This window comes from Fundulus heteroclitus, unplaced genomic scaffold (assembly GCF_011125445.2).
Source record: "Fundulus heteroclitus isolate FHET01 unplaced genomic scaffold, MU-UCD_Fhet_4.1 scaffold_59, whole genome shotgun sequence".
Lineage (NCBI taxonomy): Eukaryota > Metazoa > Chordata > Actinopteri > Cyprinodontiformes > Fundulidae > Fundulus > Fundulus heteroclitus.
Window position 1 is genome coordinate 765,307 of NW_023397022.1, and position 14,152 is coordinate 779,458.

The 14,152-nt window shown below is 42.8% G+C and overlaps 1 long non-coding RNA gene across 1 annotated transcript; it reads right to left on the reverse strand.

Annotated features, from left to right (window-relative positions):
* Positions 1 to 10,199: 10,199 nt before the first annotated feature.
* Positions 10,200 to 10,747, reverse strand: LOC118561266. Its single transcript, XR_004929904.1, has 3 exons — positions 10,676 to 10,747; positions 10,374 to 10,573; positions 10,200 to 10,296 (listed from the first exon to the last, which is right to left on the reverse strand). It is a non-coding gene; the product is annotated as an uncharacterized LOC118561266 (long non-coding RNA).
* Positions 10,748 to 14,152: the final 3,405 nt, after the last annotated feature.

The window sequence follows — 14,152 nt, forward strand, 5'->3', positions numbered from 1 at the left end:
AGATGAAGAATTTAATAAATCTTTCAAAGAAGAGTGGGCTTCATACTTAGAACACAATGATCTGCCAGGCACTTCAGCATATATACTTTGGGAAGCAGGGAAAGCAGTGATGAGAGGTAAAATAATTTCATTCTCATCTCACAAAAAGAAGTTGGAAAACAAGATGATTCAGGAATTAGAAGAAAAACTCAAGTTACTAGAAACTTCCCTGGAAGAGGGAAAGTTGGGTAAAATCCGTAAAATAAAACTAGAATTAAACCAGTATATTGAAATGCAAAATAAATTTCTAATACAAAAACTTCGATTAGAAAATTTTGAACATGGCAATAAGTCAGGAAGCTTCTTAGCTAATCAGTTAAAAATAAATAAAGAGAAAACGACTATATTTGCAGTTACAGATTCCAATGGGAATACATTACATGATCCAGAATGTATAAATAACACCTTCCGTGATTTCTACAAATCTTTATACACATCACAGATAAATCCATCAGACAATGTCATCAAGCAGTTTCTGGATAAAATTACACTTCCTAAACTATCAGATAACCAAAGAACGACACTGGACTCACCGCTGACAACAGTTGAAGTTCAGGAAGCTTTAACAAGCATGCCCAATAAAAAGGCTCCAGGCCCAGATGGATTCCCTACTGAATTTTATAAGGAGTTCTGGAGTATTCTGGCACCAACGTTTCACAGAATGTTGCAAGAAAATGGCAGATTTCCAGCTAATATGAACTCTGCCACCATCAGTCTTCTGCTTAAGCCAGGCAAAGATCCTATGTTGCCCACCAGCTATCGTCCCATATCCTGAATCAACATGGATATTAAAATAATATGTAAAGCTTTTGCAAAAACGATTAGATAAAGTCACTCCTTTCATAATCCACCCAGACCAAACTGGCTTTATCAGAGGAAGGCAGTCATCCACAAACACACGCAGATTACTTAATTTAATAGATTATTCCCGCGGGTCCCGGGCCAGGCGGAGGTCGCTTCGGGGACGCCCGCTCCCCTCCCTCCCCTTTCGGGGACGAAGAGGAGAGGAGGGGAGGGCGGCCCCTCGTAGCTCTGCTTGAACAGCAGGATGCGCTCACGAAAACCTCACAACGGCCGACTGAATTTCAAACATGTTTGATTTTCAACCGGCCGTCCGGTTGAAGGGAAGCTTAAAAGTATAATGTTCTCGCCTCAGCCGATCTGAAAACGTACTTTTGAAAAACAACAGCGGCAGAAAAGGGAATTTGTAACTTACCGCTGTGAGCTCTGTTTGCGCTGTCTGGAATCAAGCTGTGGCCGCGGTGCATTCTGGGCAAGCGGGCTGAGGCTGATGACGTGTCACGAGCACACGAGACCGCTCTGCCAGACTAGCTGTGGCTGCACAACACTGCCATCTGCTGGTTGTTCAGTGGAGGGTGTCTTCGCATTCAAATCTAGTGGCATTTATATTTGGATCTAGGTTTGCAGTAGGAATGTCTCAAAATTACGTCATCGACATGAAAGTGAAACGGAGATTCACAAATGCAAAAAGCAGATTCACAAATGCAAAACGGAGATTCACAAATGCAAAAAGGAGATTCACAAATGCAGATTCCACATACAAAGTCAAGCATATTTATTTTCAAATCTCGAAAATATATTTACAAAGACACGTTTATTTATATAAATTTGTTTATTTATTTGTATGTCACATTTTTATATTTGTATTTTGTTTATTTATTTGTATGTCACATTTTTACATTTGTATTTTGTACTTGGATATTTATAAATGTATGTATATGTATATATATCCTTTTATATTTATTCAAATCTTTTTAAGACAAAATTCACTCCATAAAAAAGCATTTGATAGAGTAAATTGAAATTTTTTATTCGCTACTCTGCATAAATTTGGTTTTGGCAATTTTTTTATAAATTGGTTAAAAATTTTATACAGCTCTCCCACAGCCTGTGTCAGGACAAATAATAAAACATCTTCCAGCTTTTGTCTCCAGAAGGGCACTAGGCAAGGATTCCCACTTTCCCCCTCACTTTTTGCCATTTTTATTGAACCTCTAGCAGCAACAATTAGACAAACAAAGGTTATTAAAGGTATAAAATGCATGAATGTAGAGCATAAGATTAGTCTTTATGCTGATGATGTATTACTCTATCTTCAGCACTCAAACTCTTCCCTTTCTCAAGTAATTAGATTACTAGAATCCTTCTCAAAGGTTTCTGATTACTCTATAAACTGGTCTAAATCTACGGTACTGCCAATTAATTGCTCTTTCCAAAACCCCCTAGATTTACATTTGCGCTCAGGAAATATCACATATTTGGGTATCACTGTGTCGTCTAAACTTGCGGATTTAGTAAAATCTAATCACATCCCACTTTTAAAAACGATAGAAGATGACCTGGATAGATGTAAATCGCAAACTACTGTCTAAATCATACAGGACACTGACTAAAATAGATGATTCAGTATCTCTTCCTATTATGAAAAGGGAGTTAGCTTTAAACAAAACTTCTGGGCTCAGATATGTCTAAGAACATTCAAATTGAACAGAAACACCAACTTACAACTAATACAATACGAAATCCTTCACAGTGTACACTACACAGGACAAAGATTATTCAAGATGGGTTTGGCACAATCTAATATCTGTCCACACTGCATAGGCAATCATCCTGATAATTATATTCATGCATTATGGTTATGCACACCAGTCCAGAGATTCTGGACACAGATATGTAAGGACTTATCAAAGTGCTTGAGTTGTAAAATTTCACCTTCCCCATCAGTTTGCTTGCTTGGTAATTTTGAGGAAAGCCCTCTGGGGAATAAAATAGTTTAAATGGTTTTCACTGCACTATGTATCGCAAAGAAAACTATCCTCATGAATTGGAAAAGTAAGGAGAATCTCAGTATCAATCAGTATAGAGATCTTAGTTTGGATCATATTAATCTTGAGACAGCATCTGCATCCACATCTGATCGATCTCTTTGGGCTTCTTTGATTAGCACCATCACTTAGTGGAATGGGGGGCGGTGGGTTGCTTCCTGCAGGGTGCAGTGGCTGGGTGGAGGGGTTCCTGGGGTTCTGGGGGCACTCGGAGTGGGGTGCTTGGTGGGTCTGACTCCAGGGTCTGTTGCCCCATCTGGGAGGAACTTGGGAGGCCTACGGGTGGCCTACAGCGCCGCTTGCGGCGCTCTTGGGGAGCTACGCGGTGACGGACGTGGGTTACTGACCTGGTAGCTGTGCTGTTGCTGGGTGGGTCCTGGGTGGGTCTGGGGTCCCTGGGGAGCGCCGCCTCGGGCGGGGGCCCCGGCGGGGCCTCGGGGGATCCGGTTCCGGGGGGTGTGCCGCTTGGGGTCTGGGCCGGCGTGCGCCTGGGTGTCTGCCCCTGCACGGGGCTTCTTGTGCGCTGGGGGGCCTCGGGGGCCTGTTGAGCTGGTAGGGGGGCATGGTCATTAACATCTCAGGGCAGATGCTCTTCCCCTTCTTTGGGCTGGCACTCTGCTAGTGGGGGGAGGGGAGGGAGGGGGAGTAGTGACTTACCCAGCCTGGATGTCTACTGTCGAATGTATGGTGAGATGTTTGAATGTTAGTGTTGGGGAGGGGTTAAATCTACGGGTGGGGGGTGGATGTTCTGGTGGGCTTGTGTCCGGCCCCCTGTCCCGGTCCTGGTCCGTGTAGTCTCCCGGTGCGGGTTTCGCCTGGGGGGTGGGGTTTGGGATGGCTCGTGCGGGCTGGCTGGCCAGGGTCCCCCATTTTATTAATCTATTTGTTTATTTATTTTTATTTATTTATTTGTATATTATTATTATTATTACTATTATTATTATAAAAATTTTTTTTGGGGGGGGTAAAGCCAGTAGGCTTGGTGGGTGGGCTGGGGGAGGTGGAGGTGTTGGTCCTGGTGGGTGGTTGGCTGGCGGGCCCTGCGGCCTCTCCCCGGCCCCCGTGCTATGGTGGTGCCGCTGGAGGGGCCCCTTTCTCCGGGTGGGGCTTTCGGGGAGCAGGGGTGCCTATGGAGTCAGTAGGGGAGCTGGCTCCCTGGGTTGGCTCCCCAGTCCTTTGCTCCCCATCCCCAGACTCCTCCCTCTGCCTGCTCCATCACGCCGCCACACATGTAGGTCCTTGGGGAGGGGGCGTTACTGGAGGTTGCCACTTTCTGGTGACGTCCCTCTCCCCAATTTTATCATGCATTTTAGACATTCTCACTTCAAACATTTTCACAACGCACATTCATGTAGGCCACGATATGGGGGGGGAGACGTCTGGGGGGGGCTTATGTTGTGTGAGCCTTGCCTCGTACGGCTCCCTACACCCCCTCTCGCATTTAGACATTGAGGGTTCTGGGTAGTTGCTTGGTGGTGGGGCGCTGGCACCAGCTCCCTTCCGGAGGGGTGGGTGGGGGGGTGGGCTGTGCTGTGCACCCCCCTCGGTGCTCCCAGTTTTAAACACACCTGAGATCAACATGCAACAACACAACATCTGAGCGGGCGTAGGGAGGATCGGGGGTCTTTTGCACACCCCCGATCTCCGATTGCGGCACGGAGTCTGGGGCCTGGAGGAGGTGCGGGCCACTGGGTCCGGGGTCTTGGTGGGGGGCTGCTGCGAGTAGCCAGCGGCTTGCCGGGTCTGGGGCTGATGCCTCTGCTCTCCCCAGGAAGGGATGGGGGGCAGGGGTGGCTAGGGTAAGGTCGTGTGGGAGGGGGTTTATTAGGTATATAGTGGGTGAGGGGGGTTCTGGTCGGGTGGCCCTACGGGTCGTGTTGGCCCCCCCTCTTTGGGGGGCCTGATCCGGGGGCGTCTGGTCCGGGGGCGTGGCCGGGGGTCGGGCACAGGCAGTCGTATAGTTGAATTGTGGTGACCCTCCCCACTTGGGATTTTTGGATGTGAATGTTATGTGGGAATGTGTGTACAGCGTCCTTTTTTTGTGTCTGTGTGTGGTGAGTGGGGAACTAGGGAGGGATGGTGTGAATTAGTTTTTTCTTTTCCAGGTTCGGGTCTGGTCCGCTCCCTCTCCCAAGAACATCTCAAGTCTCCGATAGGTGCGGAGCCCATCCCTCCACGTCCTGCCCTCCTCCGCTGCGTTTGCAGGCGTCTTGGCCCTCTGGCGCATTGACGGTCCTCGGGTTTGGGGCGGGTTCCCGGGTGGGCGCCGACCCATTCCCGGCGCCGGCTTCGCAGGGCTCTAAAATAGGGCTCCCCCGTGGCAGGGGCCGGGGCCCCTGCCACGGGGGCGGGGCACCCCTGGGGCCTCTGGCCCCCAGGGCCCATGGCCAGGACCACTTCAGCGCGGCTGGCTGCCGGCGGAGCCCACTGGCTCGTCCCCGTGGCTCTTGGGGGCGTCGGCATTGCGGTGACTGGGGGATTTCCTCGGGGTCGTCTCTCCTCTTTCCTCGGGGGGGGGGGGGGTTGCAGATTTCCTGTGATGGCCCCTCTCGGGCGCACTGCTTTGGGGGCCCCTTTGGGAGTCCGGGGTTATGGGTCCCCTGCCTCTATGCTCGGGGAAGGCGGGTCTCTGGTTCTCCACAACCACTATCGAGCTATTTCCTTCTATATAATTTTCACCTAAACTAGTGCACTCTCACAAACTCCCACAGGTGCTGGGTCCCAGGTATTAAATGTTCACTTATATACAGAAAGCCTATAATTTATTTATTTATTTTCTTTCAGGTATCACATTACACATGTCAGCTTAAATAATAATACATATGATTTAGCAATGGTATCAAGGTGTTACTCGATTGTATCTGTTGCTTTATGTCTTTTGGTTGTGCTGTTCTTTTTGCGTCTCTTTCCAGGTGATGGAGCAGACAGAGGACGTTTTATCATTCTCTTCCTTTTATCTCTTCTTTCTTTCACCTCTTCTCTTTCTTTTTTTTTCTCATCTTGTTCTTCCTTTACTCTCCTACTTTCCCATTGTAGTGTCCATATAATTTGAAATTCTCCCTGCAGGAATCACAATAAAGCTATTTACATGCACAAATCAAGCGGAGCATTATGGCGAAAGCTGTTTGCTCCACTTGTGAAAGCAAAACCTGTCGAGCTCTATTTGGCATTAACATATCAATTCTTATTGCCACACTGCTAGACAGGACACTGGAGAAAAAATAAAATAAAAATAATAATAATTATATATATATATATATATATATATATATATATATAATTACGCTGTGTACATACAACAAAAGATCAGTATATGCATCATAAATGGCCTATGATACAATATAGACAGTTGACAATTCAAAACAGGTAGCTATTTAATCAACTTACCTCAGAAGTTACTCGATAGTCAGCAATGGAAGTGAATGATGTCCAACGCCATAGAATGGCTTTTTGGAAATACGCGAGGCTGCATACCCCGGAAGTAGGCGGCAAAAAGCGTACAACGGAGTCCAATGGGAGTGTCGCAACTCTTTCTCTCTATGGCGCTGAATGGGATGGTCTAGCCTTTGGAGCACTTGATATAAACTTATGTTTTTTTACTTTAGTAATTTTAATTGAATAGTTAAATGTGTACAAACCCTGTAAATAACTGACTTAAATCACTACTTTCACTATCACTAAAAAAGCGCGCAAAGCACCTTTGGGATATCTTATGGCAGGCGAGGCCACTAAGGATGGTAGCGGTGAATCCTCAGAATTCGGGGAAAAGGCAAGAGTGTCTGGCTGCAGACCAGTCGCTTCCGTCTTCGTTCTCAGTCGTGTCGATTTGCAGCCTTCCAGCTTCGTCCTGGGTTGCTTCCGCTTCCTCCTATTTCTCTGTTGTCATTGGAAATGCGCAGATAATTGTAAATAAATCTGAAGAAATTCACTAAATAATGCTTCTAAATAATGCTTCTGTGTAAATGTTTTAAATAGCGTTTGTTTGGCGGGGATTAATAAAGTGATAAATAAATAAAAAATGTTTATGAACATATTATGTTACCGCGGTTTCCATCGTTTATTTTTGCATGTTGCATGTTTTTGCAGGTACATTATTTGCAATACTGTACCTTAACTTTAATGTGCAATTACTTTCCACTGCACTTTAATTTGGAGACCTTCTGCCAAACTTTATTTCTTAAACTGCTATACTGCACATTTTAGCCTAACTTATGTATATCTATCGTTAAAAATCATGTTTATAGATATAGTAATAGTCATGCGTATATACATTCTTAGTAAATATTCACCTGTAAACTCTGTTATAATAACAACCATCTAAATATTATGTTCATTGTACTTATCTGCTAAAATTCTATTTTTATGGTGATTTCCACCTGAATATTATACTCAGTACATATCCAGCTGTAAATCTGTTCACATTACGAGTTATTCTTATATTAAACTCATAGTACAAATCGATCTGCAAATTCTGTTTATTATAATATTCATCTCCATATTTATTCAGTACATATCTATGTATTGCACTCATTGAACCATTGTATATCCTGCACTTTACTGATATTGCACTTCTGGTTAGAACTAAACTGCATTCCGTTGCCTTGTACCTGTGGAATGACAATAAAGTTTAATCTAATCTAATGTAATGTTAAAATTAGTGCTGTCAAACGATTAAAAATTTTAATCGCGATTAATCGCATAATGTCGATAGTTAACTCGAGATTAATCGCAAATTAATCGCATATTTTATCCTTTTATTTCTGAAAGTGTAATAGCCTGTTTGGGCATTTTAATATGCAATTTTGCAATAAATGACACTAATAAAATACATGCTTGTACAAAAAATATTTTTATTTTGTTATTTTTCAAGCACTTTTCAGAATTGGAATGAAAACACCTGGTGCCAAATGTTAAACTCTGGACTATAATGGCTAAATGACTAATCATGACGCCCTGATGTTTACACAGTGTGTAAACAAATGTGTAAATAAATACCTGTTTTCATGCCGATATATTTTTTTGCCTCTTAAACAAAGATAGACATGGTATTATGCATTAACATATAAATTAATAAAAATTGTACATTTCAATAAAGTCATAAGTTTTGTTCATTTCTTCACTCTCTCACACATCTAATTCTGAGCTTTCACACCAACGACAATAATTTCTTTGAATATTTTTGCTTGCTGTTTCTATCCATATTCATAGAGTTTAAGCCTGAAAAAAAGTTTTAAATTTCCATGTCATTCCAGTCTTACACTTTGCTTGCAACTGTGCAGGAGCTTAGTACCCTGAAAGAGACAGTTTAGCAACTGTTTAGTAACTCCAGGTCCTTCGTTTCGCAACGTGATTCAGCCTTGGTTTGTCAAATACAGAGACAACAAATTAATAAGCATTAAAGTACGGTTTATGGGCTGGGGTTTCTGCAATGTTATCAACGTGTAAAAGCTCATCTTCAGAACCAATCTCTGCTTAAAATGGTGATCTGCACCAAGTAATCTACTTTCAGCAGTTATCACCGGTTATTGCATCGTAAACTGCAGAAAATATGTGCAGAGTTGCTCTGTCTGCCTTTACTACCATCGGCTCCTATGGCAGAGGGATATTTCAGCTGGATACACTCAAATGTAGTGCAGGCAGGTCTCATAATGACCCCTGTTTCGTCACTTATTTTAGAGCCCAAATAAGCGATTTCACTTTCAGAAACCTGCCCAAAAAAACAGCAACCCGTGACTCATGAAATTTAGAAGCGCTTTTAGAAAAAAGAAGCCCAAAGTCGCATGTGTCCGAGGGTAAAATAAACTGCAACTCAAGTAGCACTGAGCTTCCTGGCCACTTAGATTATTGTGGACTCTCGCTCCGGGCCGTCAGCTCCTGTCATCACCTACATCCCTGACCTGCAGCCCTGAACCTCCGGTCTTCATCATCTGCCATCCAGCACACTTCCTTAAAATAAAAACTCTTAAGCTTTAGTCCCATGTGCGCTTCCTGAGTTCTTCGGTAAACAAATCATGACAGTGTCAGGACACTCTTTTTTTGTTTTCACAATCAACTCTGTCGCTGGCTTCTCAATGTCCAACACGTAGTTGAGCAATAAACAAAACATTTTTATTTGCCTTGAAGTACAGCATTGGTGTTAAAACTTATTCTCAAAGTTGTGCTAAGTACCAGCTTCTCCTGGGTGGGATGACTTTGATCACTTGTCCAGGATGCTCTGTATGGTCCAACGTTCTCACATGTTGTGATGGATTCACAATGTTTTCCACATTGATCATTGTCAAGAAAAGTTAAAGTGAATAAAAACAAATCAATAAAATTGATATGAGATCATAGTACCCACCTTTCTTTGTGTCGGTATAAAGCCCTTGTTGTGAAGGAGTTTCAACCAGTATAGATTGTGTGGCCTTTTCAGATACTGCGGTTCCTGATGCTTTTAGAAAATAATTTATAATTTTTTAACACAAATACTATTTGTCATGTTACAACCATAAAACAAAAACATTTCTATGACTTCATATTTACCAAATACTGCATGTCCAAAGGCATTCATGGTAATATCCTGCAAACGATGTGTCTTATGCCCACTGTGTAGTTGCTGTTCCAAAAGCTTTGTGTTTGTGTTAATGTTTCTTTGATTTACTAGGCTTCTCATCAAAAATATGTGGGTGGATGGTGCCATGTTATTGAGGAAGTAGTTGTTCTTCCACATACTTGAAAAAAGTTGCTCGACTACCTGGCTATTCAACGAACTTTGCAGTTCTGGGACCAGGTTGATTCTCCTCAACACTTTCTGTGGATCTTTGGTGTTGGCCTCATGGAATTTATCATATAAAACATAGTGGTTGGAGGAACCAATGAATAGATGTCCCTCTTCATCTGAATTTTCCATAATTTCAGTCAGCCACGATAGGGAGATCTGAAGTTTTTTTTTGCTGAGCTGCGGTGATGTTGTCTTGGGTTGACGCAGCCAGCCTCCCTTCATGTGGCTTGAAAGGTATGGAAGTTGGAAAACTAAGGTTGACATGAGTTACCAAACCCCGAGCAAAGTCATAAACACAGACATTTGGCAGGTGTTTCCAGGACATGAGAAGATCTGCAAAATCCCTTGGAGACTCTGCCCTCAGGTTGAACTTTAAACTGTAGACCACACCATGAGGGCACAAAACCACTGACCACCCACTTTAAAGAAAATGGCAACAAGAAAGTTGTATAGTAAGTTCTAATTGACATTTGAAATGGCTTTTAAGAACTATATGAAACCCTTACTGGATGCTCCCCAGATTTTCTGGAATATCTTGTCATACCTGTGCCTTGACTTCATCTCATCCCTTAGTCTTATAACAAGATCTGTCCGTGATCCCTTTGAATCCAAATTGCAGGCCTTGCATAGCTTGCGCACAGTTGAAACCTTGTAAAATAAAGATTAGAAATTAAATAACAACGCACAATAAAATCCAAGGTTATACATCCATTAGAGAAGTATACCTTCTGCTTCATGAGCTCGTCCACTAGACGGTCCTCTGACACCATGCTGACTTCAGCTTCAGTGGAGGACTTCTGAAAAGTGGAGGAAACTTTTTCAAACTCTGTGTTCAACACCATTTCTGATTTTCGTGTATTCTTTCCAATCCATGGGGCCCAGTGCTCAAAACTAGGATTCACAGCAAAGATGTTCTTTGCACAACCTGAGAAAGATAGACCAAAGAAGATATTAATGAAAGAAAACTGCATAATAAACAAGTGAATTACTTTTAATAATAAAGACAAAACTTTAAGCATGTAAATACTTTGAAAGAAGCCACGTGAAATCATTTCCAACAGAACAGAATCCCAGAAATCTTCTATATTCACTTTGCCAGGGAAATTCTCAGAGGGCTGTTTCATGTCACTCACTGAAAGATTAAAAAAATGTTAACAATGAAACAAACATTAAACCAAGAAAAAAGATCAAACACTCATCCATTCTGACTAACCGGGCAAGTTAAACACTCCTTTCTTGTGGAGGTCCATCACAACTACTGGAGAATAGTAGCCACAGCACACACAAGAATAGGAATATGCATGGCTTGTCAATACCTCAAAGTGGCAGTAAGCATGGAGAATTGTATCTCTGGGAGGAAATTTTACCTTCCTCAAGCTCTCCAGTGAGTCTAACACCTTGGAAACAGAATGAAACAAATAAATATGTTACTTTTACTATGTATATTATAACACAAACAGATAATTTGATAATTTCTCCACTTACTTACCTGTAGGTTGTGTCTCAGATATATACATAGCTCAAGGTTTAAGATAACATGGTCATCAAAGTTGTGGAGACTGTCCTTCCATTGTTGGTATCTGTATATCATGCGGCACAGTGGACATTTCCGCTAATAGGTGGAAACATCTGGTGAAAAAAAACAAACATGAATTAAAGCTTTAAGCAGCGATGGACAGGCCCTCGCACGTGCAGCACTTCGAGATGCGTGACAGCCTAACTCTTTGGGAAACTATATATATTTAAGCCTATTTAATAGAATTTCTAGGCTTAATTAATTAATATGTGTACAGGCCCAAATAAGTAATAACCATAGTTACCATCACAATTTACTAATGTCATAATATGAGGTGAAACTTGAATAACTTACTTTCAATTACTCCATTCATGGTGATTATCCTTGCTTTTCCGGAAATCTTTATATCTTTTTCCAGATGTACTGACCCTGGACACACAGTGCAAATAGTCTCTGCTGGATGCAACTCTGTAATGTAATCTGTCATTGCCCTAGGTTTCATAAGGTAAGATAAGATAGTCTTTATTGATCTCACAATGGAGAAATTCACTCGTCACATCGGCTCATACAAGAAGGTGCAGAGTAGGGAAGGTGCATTCAGTTATATACAGTGAATCTTCATATCTACAATGGATCAAAAGAATACCAAAAAAAAAATACAAAAAAGGAAATAGGAATGTAAATGTCTCATTTACATTCTTAGTGGTCTATATATATATATAAACATATCTATATACTTAAATATATACATATATCTATGCGCCTACTTACATACGCACCTATGCGTATGTACGTGCATATACATTGTATACATTTGTACATACATACATACATACATGTGTGCTGGCTTATGTTCAAGTGTTGATAGCAGCAGAAGTCACTACATCAGGATATTGCACGGGTTATAGCACAGTGTATTAAATAGATTATTGCACCTTGGTTATTGCACATTAATTATTACAGTTATGGTCACAGTTGCAGTTACAGTGCAGCATTGTAAAATCTGGTTAGCAGCAGGAATGAATGACCTGCGGTAGCGCTCCTTTTTACAGACAGGATGTCTAAGTCTGGCACTGAAGGAGCTGCTCAGCTCCTCTACAGTCTGGTGCAGGGGGTGGAAGGAGTTGTTCATGATGGATGTGAACTTGGACAACACCCTCCTCTCAGCTACTTCCTCCACTGAGTCCAGAGTGCAGCCTAGGACAGAAGTGGCCTTCCTCACCAGCTTGTTCAGCCTCTTTCTGTCCCGCTCTGTGCTGCCAGGAGCCCAGCAGACGACAGCGTAGAGGAGGGCTGAGGCCACCACAGAGTCATAAAAGGTTTTAAGCAGAGGCCGGCTCACTCCAAAGGACCTCAGCCTCCTCAGGAGGTGGAGCCGGCTCTGGCCCTTCTTGTACAGGGCGTCTGTGTTATGAGTCCAGTCCAGTTTATTGTTGACGTGAACACCCAGGTATTTGAAACTCTCCACAGTTTCTATGTCCTGCCCCTGGATGTTCACAGGTGAGTGAGGTGGGGGTCTTCTCCTGAAGTCGATCACCATCTCCTTGGTCTTACTGGTGTTTAAGCACAGATGGTTCTTCTCACACCAGTCCACAAAGTCCATGATGACCGACCGGTACTCCAGCTCGTTCCCCTCAGACACACAGCCCACAATGGCCGAGTCGTCAGAGAACTTCTGAAGGTGGCAGCTGTCCGTGTTGTAGGTGAAGTCCGAGGTGTAAAGGGTGAAGAGAAACGGAGATAGAACGGTGCCCTGGGGGGCCCCGGTGCAGCAGAGTGCCACCTCTGACTGACAGCCGTGCAGCTGCACGTACTGAGGGCGGTCAGTGAGGTAGTCCATGGTCCAGTCAGCCAGATATTTGTCCACCCCAGCGTGGACCCCAGGTCATCTGGTAGGTTGGCTGGAAGCTTTTTATGACTGTGTATGTACTGCACAAGTCGCTTCAAGTCTTCAGCCAATGGTGGATAGATGTAATGTTCTGTTCTGGTTCATGTTGTTTTGGTTAAGTTAACTTTCCTGCCTTAGGGTTTATTTCTGTTTCTAGTATTGTATTGGATTCATGTTTAGCCTTAACTGTTTTAGTTATCTGGTCTTCTTTATTAGATTTGATTAAAGCGTGTGTTCTGTTCTTTATGGCTATTTTTGCTCTGTAGTTGGTCATCTTAGTTTCTGTCCCATCAGCCTCTCTGTCACTTCCCCTTCCTTGATCACTCTCACCTGTTCCTAGTTAATTAGAAGTCACTTGGTTTCACCTGTCCACCTGTCTATTTAAACCCTCCTCAGTTTTCTGTTTGTTGCCGGAACTTCTCACACACGTCATTGGTAAGAGCCCTTCAGCATTTTTGTGTATTCTGATTACCTGACCAGTTCCTTTGTTGTTTGAGTCTGTCCCAGTTTTTGTTGCTACCTGGATGTTTGCTCTGTACACCATTTTGAATTGTTTTTTGTCTGCCTTCCTGACCCATCTTCTCCTCAATAAATCCCGTCAAGCATTATTTTAGTGTCTGGCTGAATACCGGGTTCATCTCCTCATAATTCATTACAGTTAGATAGTGTTAGAAGAAATGTGAATGTAATCATTTTCTTTTTATCTTTTTATTAAGGACTGTTCTACTGTTGTAACTTCACACAGGAGAAACAGATGTTTCTCCTAGACACGGGGTCTCTTGCTATATATGTTAATGTTATACCTCTTTGTGTACCAACCCCATGTGGTAAAACCCCCCTTATCTTTTACACCCATGTTGTGTATTCCTGACTCCTCCTGCCCTTTCTTTGATGTCTGATAATAAAGGCAAAGAGACAGAAGGTAGCCAGCGCAGATGGAGCCAAGACTGTGATGAAAACAGCCTCACGTTTCACGGCTCTTCTGCCCTCTTTTCTTTGAGAAGAGTCTAAAACTTGTTTGTTGGTTTTCTTTCCATAATAAAATAGTTATTAAACTTAACTCTATCAGATAGTGTTTTGGTGCTGTTGAGTTGCAGTCT